The sequence below is a fragment of the Acinonyx jubatus genome, chromosome D1, assembly GCF_027475565.1.
Source record: "Acinonyx jubatus isolate Ajub_Pintada_27869175 chromosome D1, VMU_Ajub_asm_v1.0, whole genome shotgun sequence".
Classification (NCBI taxonomy): domain Eukaryota; kingdom Metazoa; phylum Chordata; class Mammalia; order Carnivora; family Felidae; genus Acinonyx; species Acinonyx jubatus.
The window spans coordinates 49,225,196-49,247,115 of record NC_069390.1 but is presented as its reverse complement, the minus strand read 5'-3'; the positions used below and the strand labels follow the sequence as shown (position 1 = coordinate 49,247,115).

Sequence of the window (21,920 nt, the reverse complement as noted above, 5' to 3'; positions counted from 1 at the left end):
CCTAAGTTACAGTTACTCACACATGCATACAGAACATCTCTGAAAGGATTCTTACTTTAGGGAAATGAATATCAAGAGGACAGGGACAGAAGAAAGACTTTTTCACTAGAGACCTTTATATTTTTAAATTATATATTTAAATTAAATTTAAATTAAATTATAAATGTAATCTACTCAAAAAAAAATTAACCTTTAAACTGAAAGCCTATATAGTATGATAGTTACATGCAGAGGCTTTGTGGATAAGAAGACCTGGGCTTGAGTCCCAGCTCTGCCATTTACCAGTATGACCTTAGGCAAGTTCTCTAAGCCCCAGTTTGTTCACCTATAAAATGGGAGTAATGATAGTTACTGTGAGAATTAAACCAAATCAAGTATATAAATCACTTAGCACAGTTCCTGGAAATTATTATGTCATGTTTTCTTTCAAATGATACTGTGGACTTGGAAATCACAAAGATACAGTCATCACCAATCTCTTTTTCTCTTACTTTCAGTGAGCAAATTTTGCTAGTTCCTCTTTCAAAAAAAAATGACATCCAACCATTTCTGTTCATTTTATAACTACCAGGGATTGGCTTAAACCCCAAGAATCAGCTAGAGTTTTAATTTCACAAGCAAGACAATCAGGAGCGATTGCATGTTTGCCACTATCTACAGACTTATGCACATAATCTTTACCAAATACCAAATGCCACTAATTTATATTTGTATTCTTACTTTACCATTTACAAAGTATGTTTGAACACCAGAGTTCAATTCCTAAAATAAGAATTTCAGAAACGGAAGGGCCATTAAAGGACATTCTCATTTTCAACAATGGCGAGGCAAGCAGAGAAGATATTTTTATTCTTTTATAGATGAACGTTCTTAATCGAAGGGTAATCTATCAAATATGAATGTAAGTGATCTTAAAATAATAAAATAAATAATAAGTAAATGAAAGCCAAAGAAGAGGAGTGAATTGCCAAAGGCCGCGTGCTTCATGAGAAAAAAAAATGCCTAGACTTCAGATCATCTCCTTTCACCCACATTCTTACCAGGAAGTCATCAAGTGCACTGTGCTTCCCTCACCTAGAAGGCTCCTACCTATTTAAAACAAGACCTGTTTCCCAGAAGCTATCCTGGATCTGGTAGCCACACGTCTCTCTCTGAATTCCAGCTACTGTGGTGGCAAATAACCAGACCCATCCAACTCCCCCCTGAGCATATCTACAAGGATGACCCCCAAGCACTTCAAATGCAACATGTTTATAACAGCAATAATTATCTCACCTTGCTCCTCTTCCACTCTCAATCTCCGCCTAAACTCACTCTTCTCCCTGTTTCTGTGAATGGTCCCACAGTCACCCAAGAGACCAAACCACAAATCTAAGAGTCATTCTTCTCTTTGCCCTCTCTCTAAATCTACAAATTCTGCTCATACTTCTTTTTTTGAAATGAATCTGCTTCTCTTCAGAATGGATATAGAATAGGAGATGGTTGGAGAGGAGAGCTCATGCTTGGTCCCCCATATTTCCAAGAATGGGGAGCAATGATTAAGAGAACTGACCCTGGCCCCAAACTGGCATACTTCAAATCCCAGCTTAGACACTTACTACCTATCTGACCTTGGGCATATTACTTAACCTACATTGCAGTTTTATCATCTGTCTGATTGGGATAAAACTAGTAGCCATTCCATTGGATTGTTGTAAAGTATAAGTCAATTTATAATGTAAAGTGCTTAGAATAATGCCTGTACACTTTATAATATGTGCTACTATTTTCAACAGAAATATGGTTTTTTTTAATGTCACAAGATATTTGTTCTAACACAGCTTAAAATCCAGACTTTTTTTCAAACAAGCAAAGGAGGAAAAAAATTAGAAAAAGGCAAGCCAAGAAACAGACTCTTAACTAAACAGACTAAATACACTAAATAGCCTCTTAACTAAAAAGAACAAACTGGGGGTGCCTGGGTGGCTCAGTCGGTTAAGCGTCTGACTTTGGCTCAGGTCATCATCTTGCAGTTCTCGTAGGTTCGAGCCCCGCGTCGGGCTCGGTGCTGACAGCTCAGAGCCTGGAGTCTGCTTTGGATCCTGTGTCTCCCTCTCTCTCTGCCCCTCCCCCACTTGTGCTCTTTCTCTGTCTCTCAAAAATAAATAAATGTAAAAAAAACACATTTTTTTAAAACAACAAACTGATGGTTTCCAGAAGAGAGGTGAGAGGTGGGGAGCAGAACAGGTGATGGGTAGTAAGGAGGGCAGGTGCTGCATGGAATTGTTCAATCACTATATTGTACACCTGAAACTACACATATTACACATATTACACATATGTTAACTAGCTGGAATTTAAATAAAACTTAAAATTAAAAAATACATTTTAAAAATCCAGAAGTTTTTCATCAAGACAGGAAATCAAAACCTAGTCCAAAGTTCAGTTAAGCTGAAACTCCATCTCACCTCAAGTTTTAGTCATGTAACACCTACAACTCCAATGTCTCCTGCTTGGATCACTATACCAGCCTCCAATCAACTGATCTCTTCATCCAGAGCTCTCTTCAGTATATTCACCAAACTGCAACCAAAATGATTTTTCTAAAACGCATATCGAGTCATGCCATCCCCCTACTCAAAGCCCATCCATTACCTCCTCTTAGCTTGAACTGAAGGCTGGATTCCTTAATGAGGCTCACCAAGCCCAGCACAATATGTAAGATATGGTCTTCAGCCTCATTCTTATCCACACCCTCCCCTTGTACTCTAGGCTCCTGTCAACATTCTTGCAGTCCCTGTGTCTCTCAGGTCCACCCTGACTCTCAAATGTTATTTCCTCTGCTGGAAACACCATGCCCTATACTCTACCTTTTACCTGGATGGTTTCTATCCACCCTTCAGTCTTAATGTAGATGCCACTCCTTTCAAAAACACATCTTCTGGCCCCTAAGTCTGGATTAGGTGCCTTTTGTATGCATCACGCAGTCCCATGTACTTTCCCTATCGTAGCACCTTTGCAGTTGCCCACTTACCTGTCTGTAACCCCATCACACTATAAGCTCTGTGAAGGTACAGACCACATCATTCCTTTATCCTAGTGCTCACCACAACGTCTGCCACAGAGTAGGTGCTCTATCAAATATTTGTTAAATAAATTACTTAACATCACAGTTAGGGCTCCATAAGATTTATGCATATTTTATGAACAACGCTAAGTGTAAGGATTTTTAAAAACCAAAGTAAACCAAGTAACTAAAATACTAATAAACACGTAAGTTGAAAGTCTCAGGAAAACAGTCAGTATGACACAGAATCTAATCATTATGATGATCCAGTGACCGGGTCAGAATCCTTAAGAAATTGAAAAATGGGCTTCTCGGAAGAAATAGGCGGAAAAAGTTTTCAGTAATGCAGAGGCAAGAAATCATGAACACTAAGAGTTATCCTGCTAAGCCTCTGGAAGCTAAAAAAAAAAAAATCTATCATAGAAGATATTTTAAGGATATAAAATAATGCTTCAATCTTCCGGCCAACTATAAGTTCCACCACGCTGAACTGAAAATGCCTGAAATCGATGCCTAAAATCCATGCAGATTAAATGACACTGATTAAACAAAAAAATTAATACTCAATCACACCTCTACCTTCAAAGTCAATGTTCATTTCTCTTATTCTCCCCAGCCCGACCCCCAAAGCATACATAAGCTTCTCTACCCTCCATTCTTGGGTGCTATCTTGATCGCACTCCATCACATTATGTGCATACCTCTGTGCCACCAGCCCGCTCTTGAGGACACTGGTCCTATCATTAACTCATCATCGTATCCTTCAGGTTACACGGTAGGTATCCAGGGTTTGTGAAAAGGAGAGAAAGAGGGAGGAAGGGAAAGAAAGAGAGAGAAAAGTCTGTTTATGCAAATAAGCCAAAAGGCGGCAGTGAAAGTGGTAGAGAACTCCCATAGATGGAAGGAAAGAGGACAGAAGAAGTGAAATTGCTGAACGTTAACATCCAGGTAACTCAGCAAACTTTTTAAAAGTTATTAATAGGAATTAATAACAGCAACAATGACTTCTCAGTCCCATCCCACTGGCACTCTACAAATAAGCTTATGAAGTAAGGACCTCCGCAGAGAGTTTTTTATATATCCTGTGGAGAAGCACAGAGGCAGGCAGAAAAGGGAAGAGGGAAAGAAGAAAGCTGTTCTGTGCCCCAGCTTCATGTCTAAAAAACCACATCAATTCAAATAGTTCAAAAACGGTTGTCTGTGGCCAATATTATTAATAATATTTTGAGAAAGATGCATGAGGATATTTTGCTATTAAGGGGAGAAAAAACATTGGAGATTTTCAACAGAAATTCATTATCATATTTTCATTTAGTTATGTAACTCTAAAATGTTCAGACACAAAGGGGTAAATTCATTTGTTCGTTATTTGCGTCAGATACCCAAATATTTGAAAAATCATGACTTCGACATTAAATATCACTATTTACACTGCACAGTACTCAGGCTGAAGTTAGAAGAAAAGGTTACCCTCTGGCAGATTTGGATTTAGCACAGTCAGAGGATCTGTTCCTTCCCCAAGACTGCCAAGGCTTTTGCTCCCTAAGGAACTTAAGGACATTCCCCATATTCTCTAATACCAATGGCCTGGGCTGCATAGAAAGAGAGATGTATTCGTACATAATCATAGACTTTGGGCCCTTAGAATGAAACGTATTAAAGAATTCCAAAACTCCTATAAAACTTAAATCTTTATCAATGGGCAAATTCCCCTAGTATGATGACTTTCTTTTTTGTAATACCAAATCAAAGCTTTAACAGCACCCACATTGAGCTTAAGTTCATGCAGGAAATAGACTTCTCTAACGTCTTACCACTTCAGAAGTCTGCTCTGGAAGAGAACCGTCTGTCCCTGGAGAATGAGTCCATTCCAAAGAGAAGATATGTATCTTCTCATAGTTTATTAATTTATCGGCATGATAACTTACATCAATTTAAAGGCATTTCATCTACAATGAGAAAACTGTTTGAAAGCTAAATGCACTAAATCTTCTTTCATGGGACCTGTAAGTACTTTTTGAACTCTTAGTGGTTTGCACTTAATGCTTTATTCTAAAATCAGATTTAATCATTTCATAAAACCAGTAGTTCTTAAGGAAAATGGATTTCATTTTACCTCTATATCTATTACCCCAGGTCAGAACTGCAATGAATTGTGATGCCCTTTGAAGCCACTGACACTGCACTCAACAATCCAATTAGAAAGTGAGTCTGAAAACACAATTTTCCAAAATGACTATAGTGTTCTCACTTCCTATTCTTAAATATCTAAGATACTAATATCTATACTATTTTATAGATCTTTCTCAAGTAATCTCACCAGTTTTTAATTCCTACTCCCACAAAGGCTCTTTGTTGGCTCTATTTTGAAAACTTAACAGAGCTGAATTCTTTAAAATCAATTTGATAAATAAATGTCAAAATTTAAAAGTTTCTTTTAACAAGACTCAGAGGTCTCTAAAGCATATGATATTTTATAACAATAGGAACAGAGGACAAAACTATGAAAGTATAACAACTTTCCATTATACAAAACAGATGTATGTGTATAAGTATACATGTGCACATGGTATATATCCACTTTGTGAATTATCTACAAAGATTTAATGTCAGGCAGTTTTTATCTACCAAGCCCCAGAATTCTGTGCTATGGTTCTTCAGGAAAATAAAGTCAATCACATGAATCACTAAAGCAAAACCTAGAATGGAGAAGTAGCCACAGTATAGTACCAGAGGTGGGGAGGCAACCACAGAATCCAGGAAATGGAAAGAACACCAAAGGACATCTAGTATCTGGGACTTTTTCATGGAAGATCTGATATATGCTGACATGGACACCGCTAAAAGTTTTCCAATAACAGGGATCCCATTCTTTATTTTCCCCCAAAAGCTCATGTCATTGGATACCATGATGGAATGTTTCTCTTCAGACTGAGCCAAAAGTATTTTCCCTATAAATATTCCTACAGGTCATGCTTGGTCTGTCCTTCCTATGGATATGCCTAGTCCCTCTTTTTTTTTTTTTTTAATTTTTTAATGTTTATTCAGTAAAAAAAAAATTTTAATGTTTATTTATTTTTGAGAAAGAGAGAGACAGAGTGTGAGTTGGGAAGGGACAGAGAGGGAGACATCGAATCCAAAGCAGGCTCCAGGCTCTGAGCTGTCAGCACAGAGCCTGACGTGGGACTCGAACTCACGAGCTGTGAGATCATGACCTGAACTGAAGTCTGACACCCAACTGACTGAGCCACCCAGGCGCCCCTTATTTTTTAATTTTTTTTAATGTTTGTTTATTTTTGAGAGACAGACAGAGACAGAGACAGAACATGAGCAAAGGAGAGGCAGAGAGAAAGGGAGACCCGGAATCCAAAGCAAGCTCCAGGCTCTGAGCTGTCAGCACAGAGCCAGATGCAAGGCTTGAACTCACCGACCACAAGATCATGACTTGAGCCAAAATCAGACCCTTAACCAACTGAGCCACCCAGGTGCTCATGTTTACTTATTTTTTTTAGAGAGAAAGAAAGAGAGAGAGAGAGAGAGAACAAGTCGGGGAGGGGCAGAGACAGAGGGAGACACAGAATCTGAAGCAGGCTCCAGGCTCTGAGCTGTCAGCACAGAGCCTGATGCGGGGCTCGAACCCATGAACCATGAGATCATGATCTGAGCCGAAGTCAGACGCTAAACCAACTGAGCCACCCAGTTGTTCCTGCCTAGTTCCTCTTTAATAGGTCTCAGTCTTCTGTGAGGCGCCAGGGTGGCTCAGTCAGTTGAGCACCCAACTTTGGTCAGGTCATGATCTCACGGTTCATGTGTTCAAGCCCCGTGCTGGGCTTGATGCTATCAGAGCAGAGCCCGCTTTGGATCCTCTGTCCCCCTCTCTCTCTGCTGCTCCCCTGCTTGTTCTCTCTCTCACTCTCTCTCTCTCTCTCTCAAAAATAAACATTTTAAAAATTAAAAAAAAAAATAGCTCTCAGTCTTCTAGATATGAAGAAAAAGTATGTCTGCTTGTTCCTGTAGGCAAGTCATGTTTTCTACATCTCCGGTACCCTGAGCTATCCCCATGTCATGTAAAGATGCTGCACTCTCCTCTAGACGAAATTTAGCTTGCCAGTATCTCTAATGAAAAAGGGCATCTAGAACTAAAAGTCACATGCTCTACAAATTATGACCAACATTCATTCACTAGGAGACAGATATTTCAGAAAGAGTCAAATCCAAGAACCCTCTACTTCTTAGGGAGCAAGTCTTGACATATAGTATGGAAATGGCTAAATGAACAGAAAATATAAATCAATGCTATCCAAAGACAATGATGAGAAAAGTGGGGGGAGGGCAGTGAAAAAAAAAGTGTCATCAAGCTTTTTGTTCTGAAAGAAGTTAACTTCCCTATATATTAGTTCACAACCTAAATTATCTGATATACTCGTAATGCAAATGTAATATGACCAAAGCTTTCTAAATTTGCAATAAGCATAGGTATACAGAGAGTAGTCTTAGTCTTTAAAATAAATTACTTTTAATCTCATCTAAAGAATCAAATGAAATCAAAACACAAGATGTAATTAAGACTGTCTAGTTTCCCTGGAGATTATACCAATCAGACGTGTTCAGCATTCTAGGAATGAAACATTTGATACAATTAAGGAAATCCTATTGAAAAAAATTAGTCTGTAAAACAGAGATAATATGGGACTAAGGAATGGTTTATTAATAACTCATTCAATTCTGGGTATAATAAATACAGCTATTACAACTTCAATTCACTAGTGGCTGAGCTCAAAATGCTAAAACGCTGCCACTCAATCTGCCTCAAGAATCCAGATCTAATCAGTAGAGGCACTGCCTGCTACATTTATTAAATCACAGAATTATTTTAGGCTTAAAAGAATTCAGATTTAAAAAAAAAAAAAAAAACAAAGCTAGTAAAAGGTAGGGCCAGAATTCCAGACCAAAATCTAGTACCTTGTCCACTCTACTTAAACAACCCTTTGGATATTTGAAAACAGCTGTCACACCCTCCCTTCTCCCTTCCCACCCCCTAACCAATCTTCTTTCCAAGGCCAGTTTCTTCAATGATTTAAAATGTAGGGAGGATCTCTGAACAAAGTCCTACACGACTGACCTCTGGAAATTCAGTCGTGTCCTCTCATGTCGGAAAAGCCAGCTTAGACTGTGTCTTGAGGGGATAAGTGACTGGATGGGTGGAGACTGGCTGCCACCAAGGAGGCTAAGATTCCTGAGCTTCAGGGCCACTTCTCAATCCCTCAGTTCCTCTGAATAAGGCAAAGCAAGAGAGGCCGGGAGACATAGCCCCGGAGCAGAGTCAGTGAGTGAGTGACTGCGGGAGAAGAGCAGAAGAGAGGCTAGAGCTATGCCAACATCAGAAGCGCCGGCTGACAGTACCTCCAGTTCAGGGGCCTTCCCCATGTACCCGGCCCCCCTACCCAGCTCTCAGCCAACATGGTGGGTCTTTCCCATTACTGACTGAGTCCTGGGGAAAACAGGAAATAGACTCTTCCAGAGAAAGTATACAGACACAGAGGGAGCTCTCCATGAGCTATAACCCCAAAGTAGAGAGGCTAGTAACCTAGATGATATCAAAATGGCCAGATGCTATGTGAAGAGAGTCACCAAGGCAAAAGCCTAAAATAGCAGATACTTGGAAAAAATGCTAAAGACGAAAAACAAAGCAAGGACTTTTTTAAACCTAGGCTTAGAATGAGAATAAAGCCAAGATAGATGTTAATTCTTAACTACAAATTGTGTTTGTTTTCACCATCAAAATGGACCTTAAATTCAGCCCAGCATAACAGGCTCTTTTTAAGCTGGTGCTACTATGCTGTCTAGTTACTGTCTCTGATTATTCCCCTGGGTATCAACTTCCTTAAAGAATACTGTCTCCCACCTCCAGGCCTGCGGGCCTTCTGTCCTCCTGCCTCAGACTCCTTTCCTCTTTGCCTCATCCTTCCTTGACTTGCCCAGACAGACCGGGGAGTGCTTTCTTCCAACTCCCAGAGCACCTTTGTAGCTTTGTAATTTCTTGGTTTGTAATTTCTTGGTTTACTTCCCTCCACAAGAGACCATGAGCTCAAAGAGTGTATCTCTGTATCCCAAGAATCTACAATAGCGTCTGGCTCATAACTTACCAAGTGAATGAATCAAACGGGAGAAGTGAGGATGCGTGAAGTGACAGCCATGCATCAGGCTTTCTGTCATGCATGTCTGTCATCTCTCCTCCACTGACACACATGTGGAGAACAGTGCCTGAAGTATGGTAAGTGATCAATACTAACTAAATCCAGTACATAAACATGAAAAGGGCTCTCTGACAGATTCAACAAAATATTTTTTTATTTTTTTTAATGTTTCTTTATTTTTGAGAGAGAGAGAGATAGAGCATGACCAGGGGAGGGGCAGAGAGAGGGAGACACAGAATCTGAAACAGGATCCAGGCTCTGAGCTATCAGCACAGAGCCCAATTCAGGGCTTGAACTCATGAACTCAAATCAGATCATGACCTGAGCCGAAGTCAGACGCTTAACCCACTGACCCACCCAGATGCCCCTCAACAAAGTATTACAGTCATAACATGAAGGTCCCTTCCAACTAACTCTAAGATACTATGGAGTTTTTTTTTTAATGTATTTCTACAGATTTATACAAATTTCCCAGAAAATTTGGAAGAGGAGAAAGGAAACCAGTGTTTCCTTGGGGGCTCCAAATCTGTTAGGTACTTTACATATGACACTTTGTTTTTCAAAACCATCCTTGCAAATTGGATTACAAAGCCTATTTTATAGATAAAGAAACCCAAGACAGAGATGTAGAGAACCAAAATTTGAACTCAGGTGAGCCTGACCCCAATCCTAAGCTTTTTCCACATTACCACTTGAATCTCTTGGAGGAACCCAAAGCTCCCTTCCTTATCATTCCATTCCAAGGAAAAGGAGTTCTGAAATCAGCCAAGTCTCAATTAGGTCATAACTGCAGAGAAAAGAGCTTTCAATGGGAGGCACAAACAGGTGAAAAGCTCTGTTTGAGTATCACCCCCTTTTCTTTGGGGAAAGGTTCACAGGGCTCTTCTGTCCCTCCCATGAGGCTAGAAGGGTAATTTTAGGGCCTTTCTAAAGAAAGGAGGAAGCAACTTCTCCTTGACTCTTCTCCTTTCCCCAGAGGTCAAATGAGAATCAGGCTATAATTCAGAGTAAAGATGGCCAGGAGGCAGCCACATAGGTCCACTTAGAGGCCTTAAGGTAAATTAGAGAGGGAAGCAGGCCTGAGGCTTCTATCACCTACAAGCCAATTCACCAAGCTATAAGCCTACACAGAAAACTAGAGCCAAAGTCCTAGCTTCTAGCTAGCAGTACAGATGCTCCTTTGCCTGGAATGTTCAGTGTGTAGAATGGTGGCATCTCATTGAGATGACAAGAAATCAGCCAAATTCTGTTTCTCCAAAACATGACTCACCAGTTGACAAATAAAGTGAGGTGTACAACAAATGGTGCTGGGACAACTGGATATCCACACACAAAAGAAATGGATCTGGACACCTACCTCACACATATACAAAAATGAACTCAAAATGGATCAAAGACTTAAATGTAAGAGCTAAAACTACAAAAATCCTAAGAGAAAACATACAGGTAAATCTTTGTGACCTTGAGTTAGGCAACAGTTTTTCAGATAGGACATCTAAAGCCAACAACCAAAGAACAAATAGACAAACTAGACTTCATAAAATTAAAAGCTTTTGTTCCTCAAAGGCCACTACCAAGAAAGTAAAAAGACAGTCTACATAATGAGAGAAAATATTTGTAAAATATCATCTGATAAGGGTCTAGTATTCAGAATATCAGAATATATAAAGAACTCTTGCAACTAAACAATAAAAAGACAATCCAACGGCGCCTGGGTGGCTCAGTCAGTTGAGGGACTGACTCGGCTCAGGTCTTGATCTCATGGTTCATGAGTCCAAGCCCGGCATCGGGCTCTGTGTGGACAGCTCAGAGCCTGGAGCCTGCTTCAGATTCTTTGTCTCCCTCTCTCTCTGCCTCTCTCTCTCTCTCTCTCTCAAAAATAAATATTTTTAAAAAAGATAATCCAGGGGCGCCTGGGTGGCTCAGTCTTAGGTTAAGTGTCCGACTTAGGCTCAGGTCATGATCTCATGGTTTGTGGGTTCGGGCCCCGCATTGGGCTCTGTGCTGAATGCTTGCTCGGAACCTGGAGCTTGCTTTGGATTCTGTGTCTCCTTCTCTCTCCGGCCCTCCCCCACTCGTGCTCTGTCTCACCCTGTATCTCAAAAATAAATACATGTAATAAAAAAATGTTTAAAGATAATCCAAATAAAAAAAAGCAAAGGATTTAAATACATATTTCTTCAAAGAAGATATACAACTTGCAATAAACACATGAAAAGATTTCAACATCATTAGTCATCAGGACAATGCAAATCGAAATATAATGACATACCTCTTCACACCTATTAGGATGGCAACAATCAAAAAGACAAGAAACAAGCATTGATGATTTTATGGAGACATGAGAACACTTACACATTTCTGGTGGGAATGTAAAATGGTGCAGCCACTTTAGAAAACACTTTGACACTCTTCAAAGAGTTAAACATACAGTTACTATACAACCAGCATTTTTACTTTCAGGTATATACTCAGGAGAAATGAAAACATATGTTCACATAAAAACTCATATGCAAATATTCATAGCAGCTAGATTCCTGATAGCCAAAACTGGAAACACCACAAATGGCCACCTACTGATGTATACACAAAAGGTGGTATATCTATTTGACGGAATTTTACTTGGTCATCAAAAGGAATGAAGTACTAACACATACTACAATAGAAGCGATTCTGAAAAACATTGTGCTAACTGAGGGAAACCAAATGCAAAAGGCCTCATATTGTATGGCTCCATTTATATAATAGGCAAATCTACAGAGACAGAAGGTAGATTACTGAAGTAGATTAGTGTTTGTCAGGTGCTGGGGGAGGGGAGTTGGAGGTTGACTGCTAATGGATGTGGGATTTCTCTTTTAAGGTGATAAAACCTTCTGGAATTAGATAGTGGTGATGGCTGCAAACCCTAGTGATATCCTAAAAACTTGATTGTACACTTTAAAAGGGTGAATTTTATACTATGTTAATTATATCTCAATAAAAAAGGCACAACTATAAAAAATGAGCTAAGTGTACATAACATATGTACCATCAAAGAGCTATAACAGAAAAGCAATTAAGTTAACTTGAAAAGCACCGCTGTACATTGGTGTTTACTTTCATAATAACAAATATGAAAAGCATTGAATTTTATTGTCATAAACTGAACACCAACATAAAGAAGGTTGAGAGGAAAAATTAATTTGATTTCCGTGAAAAAACGCCCAAGGATAAATATTTGCTTTCTTCCTGGTATCTCAGCTGATTGCAAGCTGAGCTCCCAAGAGCAGATAGAAGAGCCTCTATGTTAGAACTGCTAACCGCAAACAGACTTGAAAGAATATGGGTATAAGAACCTGAGCCTCAGACGCACTGCCTTTAGTAAATGGTAAATGGTTTCTCTCCCAGCAAGCTCTGCCGCTGCGAGTGAGCATTCCACCACGATAACAACAAAGTAACAGTGTAGAACTTTCAATTACCAGCATCTCAACCTTAAGAGACAGGATGAACATTTTCCATAAGGCTTTTCTTAGATTCCCTGAATGAATATATGTGAGTCCAAATGACCAATTTTTTCCCAAATAAGTACAGCTCATGTGAAGAATACTGAATCACAGGGGCGCCTGGGTGGCTCAGTTGCTGCTTAAGTGTCCGACTTCAGCTCAGGTTATGATCTCGCGGTTCTTGAGTTCAAGCCCCGCATTGGGCTCTGTGCTGACAGCCCAGAGCTGGAGCCTCCTTCAGATTCTGTGTCTCCCTCTGTCTCTGACCTCCCCTGCTTGTGCTCTGTCTCTCTCTCTCTCTCAAAAATAAACATTAAAAAAATTTTTTTAATTAAAAAAAGAATATTGAATCACAAGCAAACTTTGTACAAGTGAAAAACAACACAGTATTCTAGAACTGTACCTGGAACATCATATGTACCCAATAAATATTTGTTGGATGAATGTTTATAATAGTTGATAATGTTTACTAAATACTTTAGATCAAAAATTAAGGCAAATGGTAACAGTATTTCTAAATTATCTTAGCCAATAGAAAGCTCTTTCTTTTTGTAATGTAATAGCACATTCTCACTGGCATTCAAACTGACACATCAATGGCTATTAAGAAAGATAATTAGTCCATTATAAGTAGAAAAGATATTCTGATTAATTATAAAAGTCACTGCCCCTCACTCAATCAATCTTTCTAAAATAGGGGCACCTGGGTGGCTCAGTCAGTTAAGCATCCCACTTCGGTTCAGGTCATGATCTCCCGGTTCATGAGTTCAAGCCCCATATCAGGCTCTGTGCTGATAGCTCAGAGCCTGGAGCCTGCTTCAATTCTGTCTCCCTCTCTCTCTTCTGCTCCCCCACTCACACTCTGTCTCTCTCTCTCTCTCTCTCTCAAAAATAGATAAACAGTTAAAAAATTAAAAATAAATAAACCTTTCTGGAAATAAAAGAACTTCAGGTCAAAAACAAACAAACAAACAACAAACAAACAAACAAAAACTTTGGGTTGACAAAACTGCATGAGTTTGTGAGGTGATTAGTTTCTCATACTCCACAATTCATTTTAGTTAACAAACTAAGAAAGAATATATCAATAAGGCTTAACAGTAAGTTGTCCACTCTTTACATTCTGGAACACTAAGACAGATCCGAGCAAAACACAATTTGCCTCATTGATCCATACTGGAGCTCAGCAGGAAGGAAAATTCTTTTTGAAGCACATCTTGAAACGTACTAATTTACCAGTGCCAGAAGGTCAGCAATTAATATTACATTACATTTTCCTTTTCTTAAGCCTCTTTTAAAAACAGGGAAATCATCTCGCAGTATCTAACAACTGTGAGTGCTTGAAATACTAAATAGGATCATATATAGGACAAAAGAAGTAGAAAGAATCTTCAGAGATCACATCTTCTCCTCTCAGGACATTTCCAAAAGTGTCTAAGGATCCGACTGTACAAGTTCACAAAGCGTGACAGACCCCGTCAGAAAAAGTCTTCCTCAGAGCTCGCTTGGAGCTCGTAAGCTCTATCTTCAAGGGGATGTGAAGATGACACGAGGACATCCCTTTGTATCGGCATCTTTTAGATTTTGGTTGGAAATCACACTACTCAACTCTCTTACTCACTTCCATTAACTCTTCCTTGATGGGCTGACATCACAAACTAGCATTTAAAGAAAATGCAGACAGTTATTTGATCTCTGCATGGAAAGTACTTTCTAAGCATAAAGGTAATGAATCAAAAAGGAAAAGAGCAATAGGTAGAAAACATAGAATTATTTCAATTTCTAGAAATCAAAAACCATCATAAATTAAGCAAAATGGCAATTGTGAGGGGATGGTCCCATATGACCGAGAAGGGTTAATGTCCTTATTCTATCAAGAGTCCGCACAAATCAGTGTCTGGCCAAGACAGTACCCCCGGCATACCCCCTCTTCATCCATACAATAAACTACATTGTCCCTACGAAAAAGAGGTTACAGTTTCTCTCTCCCCCATCTTTCAGAATCATTCCGCCTCCTTCTGCCTCGGTCTTTTGCCTCCTACCTCCTGCAAGCCCTCTTTCTTCCAAGTCCTGTTAGACTGAAGATTCAGATAAACGCATGGTCAGCCTGGTCTTGATTTCAGATTTTCCCTGAGACGCAGCCTCTGAAACACTGCTTTCCACTTTGCTCTGTAGCTTGCGGGCAAGTTACAACTCGCCCCAGGCTCCACGGATACCTATCCAACTAATTCCAGCCAAAGCCCAGCTTACTGGCTCCTGCCTGGACTGCGGGAAGCAGAAATCAAACAAACCATTGATTTTTAAAAACTGAGGCTCCAATATAAAAGCCATCATAGAGTCTGTGCAGGTAATTCACAGAAAAGAAATACCTAATAGCTAACAGTGAGATTTTTTAATGCTTAAAACCTCAATAATGAAAGATCTGAGTTAAAATGAGGAGGTACTATTTTTATTTGTGAAATTAGCAAAGACTTTTTAAAAATAATAATGCTAACACAGGCATCACAAAACTGATGGTAGGATGGTGAACTGGTATAATCTTTCTGAAGGCGGCCATAAGTTTCAAGAGTAGTCCCAATGATCCTGTGCTTTGATTGTAATTGCATTTTTAGGAACTGATCTTAATCAGTTATCAAAAATCTAGTCAAAAGATTTAAATATAAAGACGTTCATCTCTTCATTTTTGTGCTTGAAATATAAATATCCAACAATAAGTAAATTGCAAATAAATTACAGTTAATACACAATGTGGATTGTAATGAAGCTAATAAAATGATATAATAAGAGCTGACCCTACTATAGCAATGATGAAAGACCATTCACTGTTCTAAGCCAGCAACATGTACAGCCGACCTTTGAACAACACAGGTTTGAACTGTGCAGATCCACTTACACGTGGATCGTTCCCAATATGGTACAATGCTATAGATGTATTTTCTCTCCTTATGATTTTATTAATAACATTTTCTCCAGCTTGCTTTGCTGTAAGAATACAGTATCTAATACATCTAACATACAAAGTATGTGTTGTTTGTGTTATCGGTAAGGCCTCTGATCAACTGTAGGCTATTCGTAGTTACACTTGGGGGAACCAAAAGCTGTATATGGATTTCCAACTGTGTTGGGGGATCGGTGCCTCTAAACCCCACATTGTCCAAAGGCCAACTCGTATTAACACATGTATTCCTCACAAAAACACAAACAGAACCTGTGAGGTAGGTAGATGCTATAAGCCTCCTCATTTTACCGTTGAGGAATCTCAGGCACAGAGAAGGTAAGTGATTACCTAAAGGTTATGCTGGGACAGACTCACATGAAATCCTAAAATCCAAAAAGGATTCTCATAAATTTGTAGCAAACTGATTTTTTGGCAAAACTTGACCTGAACTGATGCAAAACTATGTACAGCCTTTATCCCACTTAGAGTGACGTCATCTCACTAAAGAAAAAGTAATGTGTTTGATTACACGGTACTGCCCCAGACCCCACTTAAAAGTGATACAGTATACACACCATGTTGTCTTTCTATAGTCAGACACACTCTCAACTTTAAAACACAACTAGCCCCACAGGTTTCAAATAAGGAATTGTGGGGGAGCTGAAATTCAAATCCAAGCATCCCATCTGCAGTCTGTGCTGTTAACCACAATGTGGCGTTTTCAGAGACTAATGACATTGGCAAATGCTTGTAAGTCAGACATTCAAGTATTTATCAACTACATCCTATGTGCCAGTCACACAGACAAATAAAATTGCAATTGTGATAAATGCAAGGAGAGAGACGGTGTCAGAAGAGCCTATACCCGAAGGGGGTCTGTCCTAGATGGAGTGGTCAGAGGCAGTTTTCCCAGGGGAAACTATTTGGTCTAAGATGCGAAGGATGAGCAAGAGTTAACCAGACTAAAGAGAAGAGGGAAGAGCATACCTGGCAGGGAGAAGATCACATGAAAAGGCCCTTAGTAGGAGGGAAAATGGTGACAAAGGACTGAAAAAGAACCAGTGTAATTGCAACACAGAGAACCAGCAGAGCCTAGTGTAAGATCCGGCTGGAGAAGAGGAAGGTGCCACAGGGCCTTATAGGTAGAGTACCCATTTGCCCCAGAATGCTAGGGAACAGTCCCAGTGTAAATAATAGCACTGTCTTTTACTCTCAAAACTATCTTGATCTGGATGTTAAAGTATACAGCCACCCAATTTGTGGGCCATATTAAGAAATTGTATCTTTATCCTAAGAACAAAAAGTCATGATGGATTTTAAGCAGGGGGTGATGGAGGAGAAAAGAGGTATCATAATCAAATTTTAACTTTTAAAAGATTACTCCTGCTGCAGTGCAAAGAACAGATAGGAACATGAACAGGGCAGGATGAATACCTTTGGACTAGTTAAGAGGCTACTATAGGAGACCAGGCAAGAGATAATGGTAGCCTGGTGTAGGGTACCAGTGGTGGGGACCGAAATAAGTGGATGCGTTGACACTGATTTGAGGATAAAATGAACAGATAATCATTGGTTTGATGATAATTTAGAGATGGAAGGGGAGGGAGTGGCAGGTGTGAAGAAGGAGTCCAACATTTCTGGCTTGCAAACAGGAGGGATGATGGTGTGATTCATTGAGATAGAAACGCTAGAGATTTAAATCTCTAGATTTCAATGTTGGGCTAGAGATTTAAATGTGTGAAACGAAATATCTGCATACGGGCTGTAATGGGAAGGCTGGGGGAGGAGGGGAAGGAGGAGTGCATAATAATACAAGGAGGAAGTTTAGGTTCAAAATGTGTTGGTGTTTCTTTTTCCATTCACAGAGCCCTCCTCCAATGCATGACAACCCTATTTTCTGGTTGGACATTGGAGCTGTTTGGTGGTCGGACCAAAAAGGTCTGTCTTAGCTGGTGCTGTGGGACCAGGAGTATCAAACCACTTGCAGCATGCAAATATCCCTTACGACTAATTCCCAAGTGCTTTACATTCACGGTTCACGAAGCAGTTTCACACACAAGCTCCTTCGAGCCCACAACTTTGTGAGAAATTACAATCTGCATTGACAGATGAGGAAAGAGAGAAGAGTGCTTAAATTTCCTATCCACGTGGCCAGTCAGGGGCTGCTCTAAGGCCATACAAGCTCCTCGGATTGCAACCACTGTGTGCAAGGGACTGCATCAAGTGCTGTAAGAAGTCCCCCATATTGAGGCCCTACTAGGAGCCAAGCGCTAGGAGATTAAAAAAGAGAGAAATGGGGGTGGGGGTAGGGAGCCCGCAAATTCAAATTTTAAGGATGTGTTCTTTTTTCCAAATCACACTTACCCTACAGTAAGTTCACTTTAAACTTCCAAAAGGGGTCAGGTCCCAGGATGGGTGGAGGTGAGAAGGTGGAGCTGAAACTGGGCAGACCGGGATCACCCCGAACACCAGACCCGGGGTATACGAGGTCCCAACGGCTGGGCCCCCGGAGACACTGAGAGGGGAGGCGGGCCCGCCGGCAGCGGGAGGCCCTGCGGCCGGTTTGCCTGCGCGTTGCCACAGCAACGGCCGGGGCCCTGGGACGCGGCGTCTGGGGGGTGGGGAACTCACCAGGCCCCGCGGGCCAGCCGGCCACCCAGGGGGGCGCACCCTAGGCTCTGGGGGTCGCCGAGCCCGGAATTCCGCCCCTGGAGAAACTTTTCGGCCGGCGGCGAGGCCGCGGGGAGGTGGACGGGGGCCGCGCGGGGACACGGCGCGTCTGCTGCAGCGAAGCCCCTTCGCCCCGCGGCTGGGCCGGCGAGGAGGCGCCAGCGGGCCCCGCGAGCAGCCCTCCCAGAGACCGGCCAGAGAACCCTGGCTCGGGGACAGAGAAGCAGCCACACCTCACACGTAATGAAAGCCCGCTAACAGTGCCATCGCGGTACCGAGGCGACGCCCAGCGGGTATTCCCAGGCAGAGCGCGGGAGGCAGCGGCCAGCCAGTGGCGGCCGGAACTGCACGCATCGCCCGGCGGTGTGTGCGGAGCTGGTCCCCAAACCCGGAAACATGAACCCGTTGTCAGCGCTGCGCGGAGGCCTGGGGGAAGGGTGTGTGTCCCCTCAGAGGGGCCGCGAACGCCGCTCACAGACAAGATGATAATTCCCAGAAATAAGTTTTAGCTACAGACCTCAGTGGAACCATCTGAAAGCAGGCCCCCTGCAATAGTGGCTAGAAATAATGGGTTCCAGCTGTACTAATGTATTTCTTGACCTGCTTTAGTAATGGCTTCTGTGAACAAGGGTCCTGCTCTAGAGCAGCTGTGGAGATGAAATGCAACTCTGCTAATACTGGCCTAATTATTTCAGGCAGATATCCTCTAAAATTCAGTTGATTAATAGCCAATAACTTGGTACAGCAGGTCCATTTATTTTACTGCTTAGAACCTGGGGGGGGGGGGGGGGCGGGGAGGAGGGTACCCAGGGCAACTGGTTCACGCTGTCCGGTTCATCAGAAAACTCAAAATGACGTCAGTTTTGCAAATTTTCCAAGCGCAAACAATCCCTGCCATATCCTGAACTGTAGAATTTTGGGGTCTTGGCCAGACTTTGTTCCGGAGAAATACAGAACTATTGTACAAAAAGGATGTGAAATAGCCTGCAAGAATTTTCCCTTTGCCCCTCCCCCTCAACACTGCCCCATCCAAGCATGAGCGTTAGTGCCACAAAGTCCAACAAAAGGAGATGAACTTTGCCATCTGCTTCACTGAACTGTGAAGTGTACGGGTTTATTTGCCTTTAATCGGCAGCTATGAAGCCTTACATTCCAGATCCTTACCAAGAAATAAATTCAAATTGTTCACTTCCTAATGCCTATGAAAAGCCCAGTTGAGAGAAACTGCAGTTAGGGAGAATTGTTTAAAAGGTATGGAGTTGACCCCTCTGGGTTATATAGTCTCTGGCTTATATAGTTTCGGGGTTAGCAAGTCCCAAACCTGACTACCTATCAGAGACATCTGTTTGTTTTGTTTCATTTTGTGTTTAAATACAGATTCACAGGTTACACTTATAGGAATCCCGATTTGACAGATCCCATTAAAATCATTTTTAAGAGGTCCTCAAGTGACCGTGATACAAAGCCAGGTTGGACACACCACTAGCTATATTTTAGCCTGAAAGAAGCCAGACAAAGACCACTTTGTCTTCACCCTTGCAAAATTTTCTGTACCAAGTCATGCTTTACCCTTACGCCATCTGATTATATTGAAAAATGCTATTAAAAAAATACATTATTTTAGAATGCTGTTTATTACATCTCTGTAACAGAATCCTACCAGATTGCCAATTTTAGGGTTCTGCAAACTTTTTAGACCATAATCCACCCAAAGAAATATGCGTTATCACCCAATACACATGGACCTATACCTTTAATAACTGAAACAAATTTTATAAAATATTACCCATACCACATGCTATGCACCGATATTTTTATCTCTTTTTAATGTTGGTTTAAACCCATTAAACGGTTTCTTGACCCCTACATGAGTGTATTTTAAAAACAGCAGAACAGATGTCTTTTTCTGGAAACTAGCCTTGGATCCTCAGACAAGGTAACTAGGCCACCAGACTACAGTCAGTTGCTCCTATAGTAGTTAGCTGACTCAAGCTGAGCCAATCATATCTCTCTCCCAGGAATTTGGAATTAGGACTGAGAGATTTCAGTTTTTCTCTAGGTAGCTAACATAGAAACGTGGAAAATCAGTTGCTGGCCATAGACATGCTTCCCACCACATTGCCTGTAGAAATGCAGAAGACCAGGCTGCAGGAAAAATGTGAAAAGAATAGGAAGGATGAAAAAGATCCACAAAGAGACGAGAGAAGAGACCAAAAGAGTTCTGACAGCTTCCTATCCCTAATCCTAGTATTATTTCCTGAAATGAGCTACATTCCTAGAATTTCATGGAATATTTCAAATCTCTATAATAAAGTGCTCTCCTTTGCTTAAGCTAGTTTAAGTGACCAAGTTTCTGTTACTGCATCCTTAATAGATCTAATTATACTAGTTTTATGGCTGTTGTAACAAATTATCCTAAAGCTGATGACAAATACAATCACTCTGTGCCCCGTATAGAATGGCCTACTATAGAAAGGTCCACACAAGAAATGTATTTCCATCCTAAGTTCCAAAAAAGTCATCTTTTTCCCCTTGAAAAACTGACACTTCTTTTCCTTATGAAGAAGACATACCATGAAACCGATCGTGTTTCCCTTTTCACCTTGGTTTCCAGGAAGATAGGAACCAAAGTTGCAGCTCAACTTTCATAACTTTGCTGAACTCTATGGCTTGCACACCAGCAATACAACGTTCTCCTGTTCTCTCTCTTCCATTTTCCCTCATTTCTACTTTTATCTTTTTGCAGTCTTTCATTGTATGGACTATATTATTTTAAACTGCTTCAAATAACTTGCACTTACTGTTTCCTTTATCTACAATGTTGTGCCCCCATACCTCCCCAAGGCTGGTTCTTTTTCATCATTCAGGTCTCTGCTCACTTGCCACCTCCTCAGAAAAGCCTCCCCTGATCCCTGTATCTAAAGTAGTGCCACTCCACAGTCTATCACTTTGCCTGCTTTGTTGTCTTAGGGCACTTAACACCACCTGAAACAAGCCTGTTTATTTTCTTTCTTTCCTCAGCAGAAGTTAGGCTCCAGCCTCGCTGTTCATTGCTTGTTCCCAGTGCCTGGAACAGTCCCTGGAACTTAATAGCTATTTAATAAAAAATCATGGCATTAGTAAATGAATAAATGAAAGGAAACAAGAAGGAAGGAAGGAAGGAAGGAAGGAAGGAAGGAAGGAAGGAAGGAAGGAAGGAAGGAAGGAAGACAGGCTTTGTAGAACATGGTGAAATATAGATGAATAAATAGGTAGATAGGTAGGCTGACAAATAGACAAATATTCATTTTTAGTACACAAATATCACTAACATTTGTAAACAGGAATCAGAAACTACACAAAGAAGTAAAACACAACTCCCTAAAATATGCACCTAGGGGCATAGGGTTTTCCTGGGAACACTTGATGTAAATGCCTTAGAAAAAAAATTTTTTGAAGTTTTCCAGTGACTCAAGGCAGCTACATTAAATATTATGGGTAGTTACCATAGCTAGAGTCATTGAATCTCAGTGAGGTAATAGATTGAAACACCATGACCACCAACATGACAAACTCAATCTTTTGCAGGGGCCATTACTATACAACAA

The 21,920-nt window shown here is 40.8% G+C and overlaps 1 protein-coding gene across 8 annotated transcripts in view; it reads right to left on the bottom strand.

Moving 5' to 3' along the window:
* Positions 1 to 18,507, bottom strand: part of STK33 (serine/threonine kinase 33) — a 166,795-nt gene extending 148,288 nt beyond the window's left edge. For 4 of the 8 annotated variants that reach the window (XM_027073214.2, XM_053203507.1, XM_027073212.2 and 1 more), the window contains exon 1: positions 18,028 to 18,265. The gene's annotated coding sequence lies outside the window, so the exon portion shown is untranslated. Of the gene's footprint in view, positions 1 to 18,027; positions 18,266 to 18,294 lie in introns of those variants that run through there. The other 4 variants (XM_053203502.1, XM_027073210.2, XM_027073211.2 and 1 more) reach the window with 3 other exon arrangements.
* Positions 18,508 to 21,920: the final 3,413 nt, after the last annotated feature.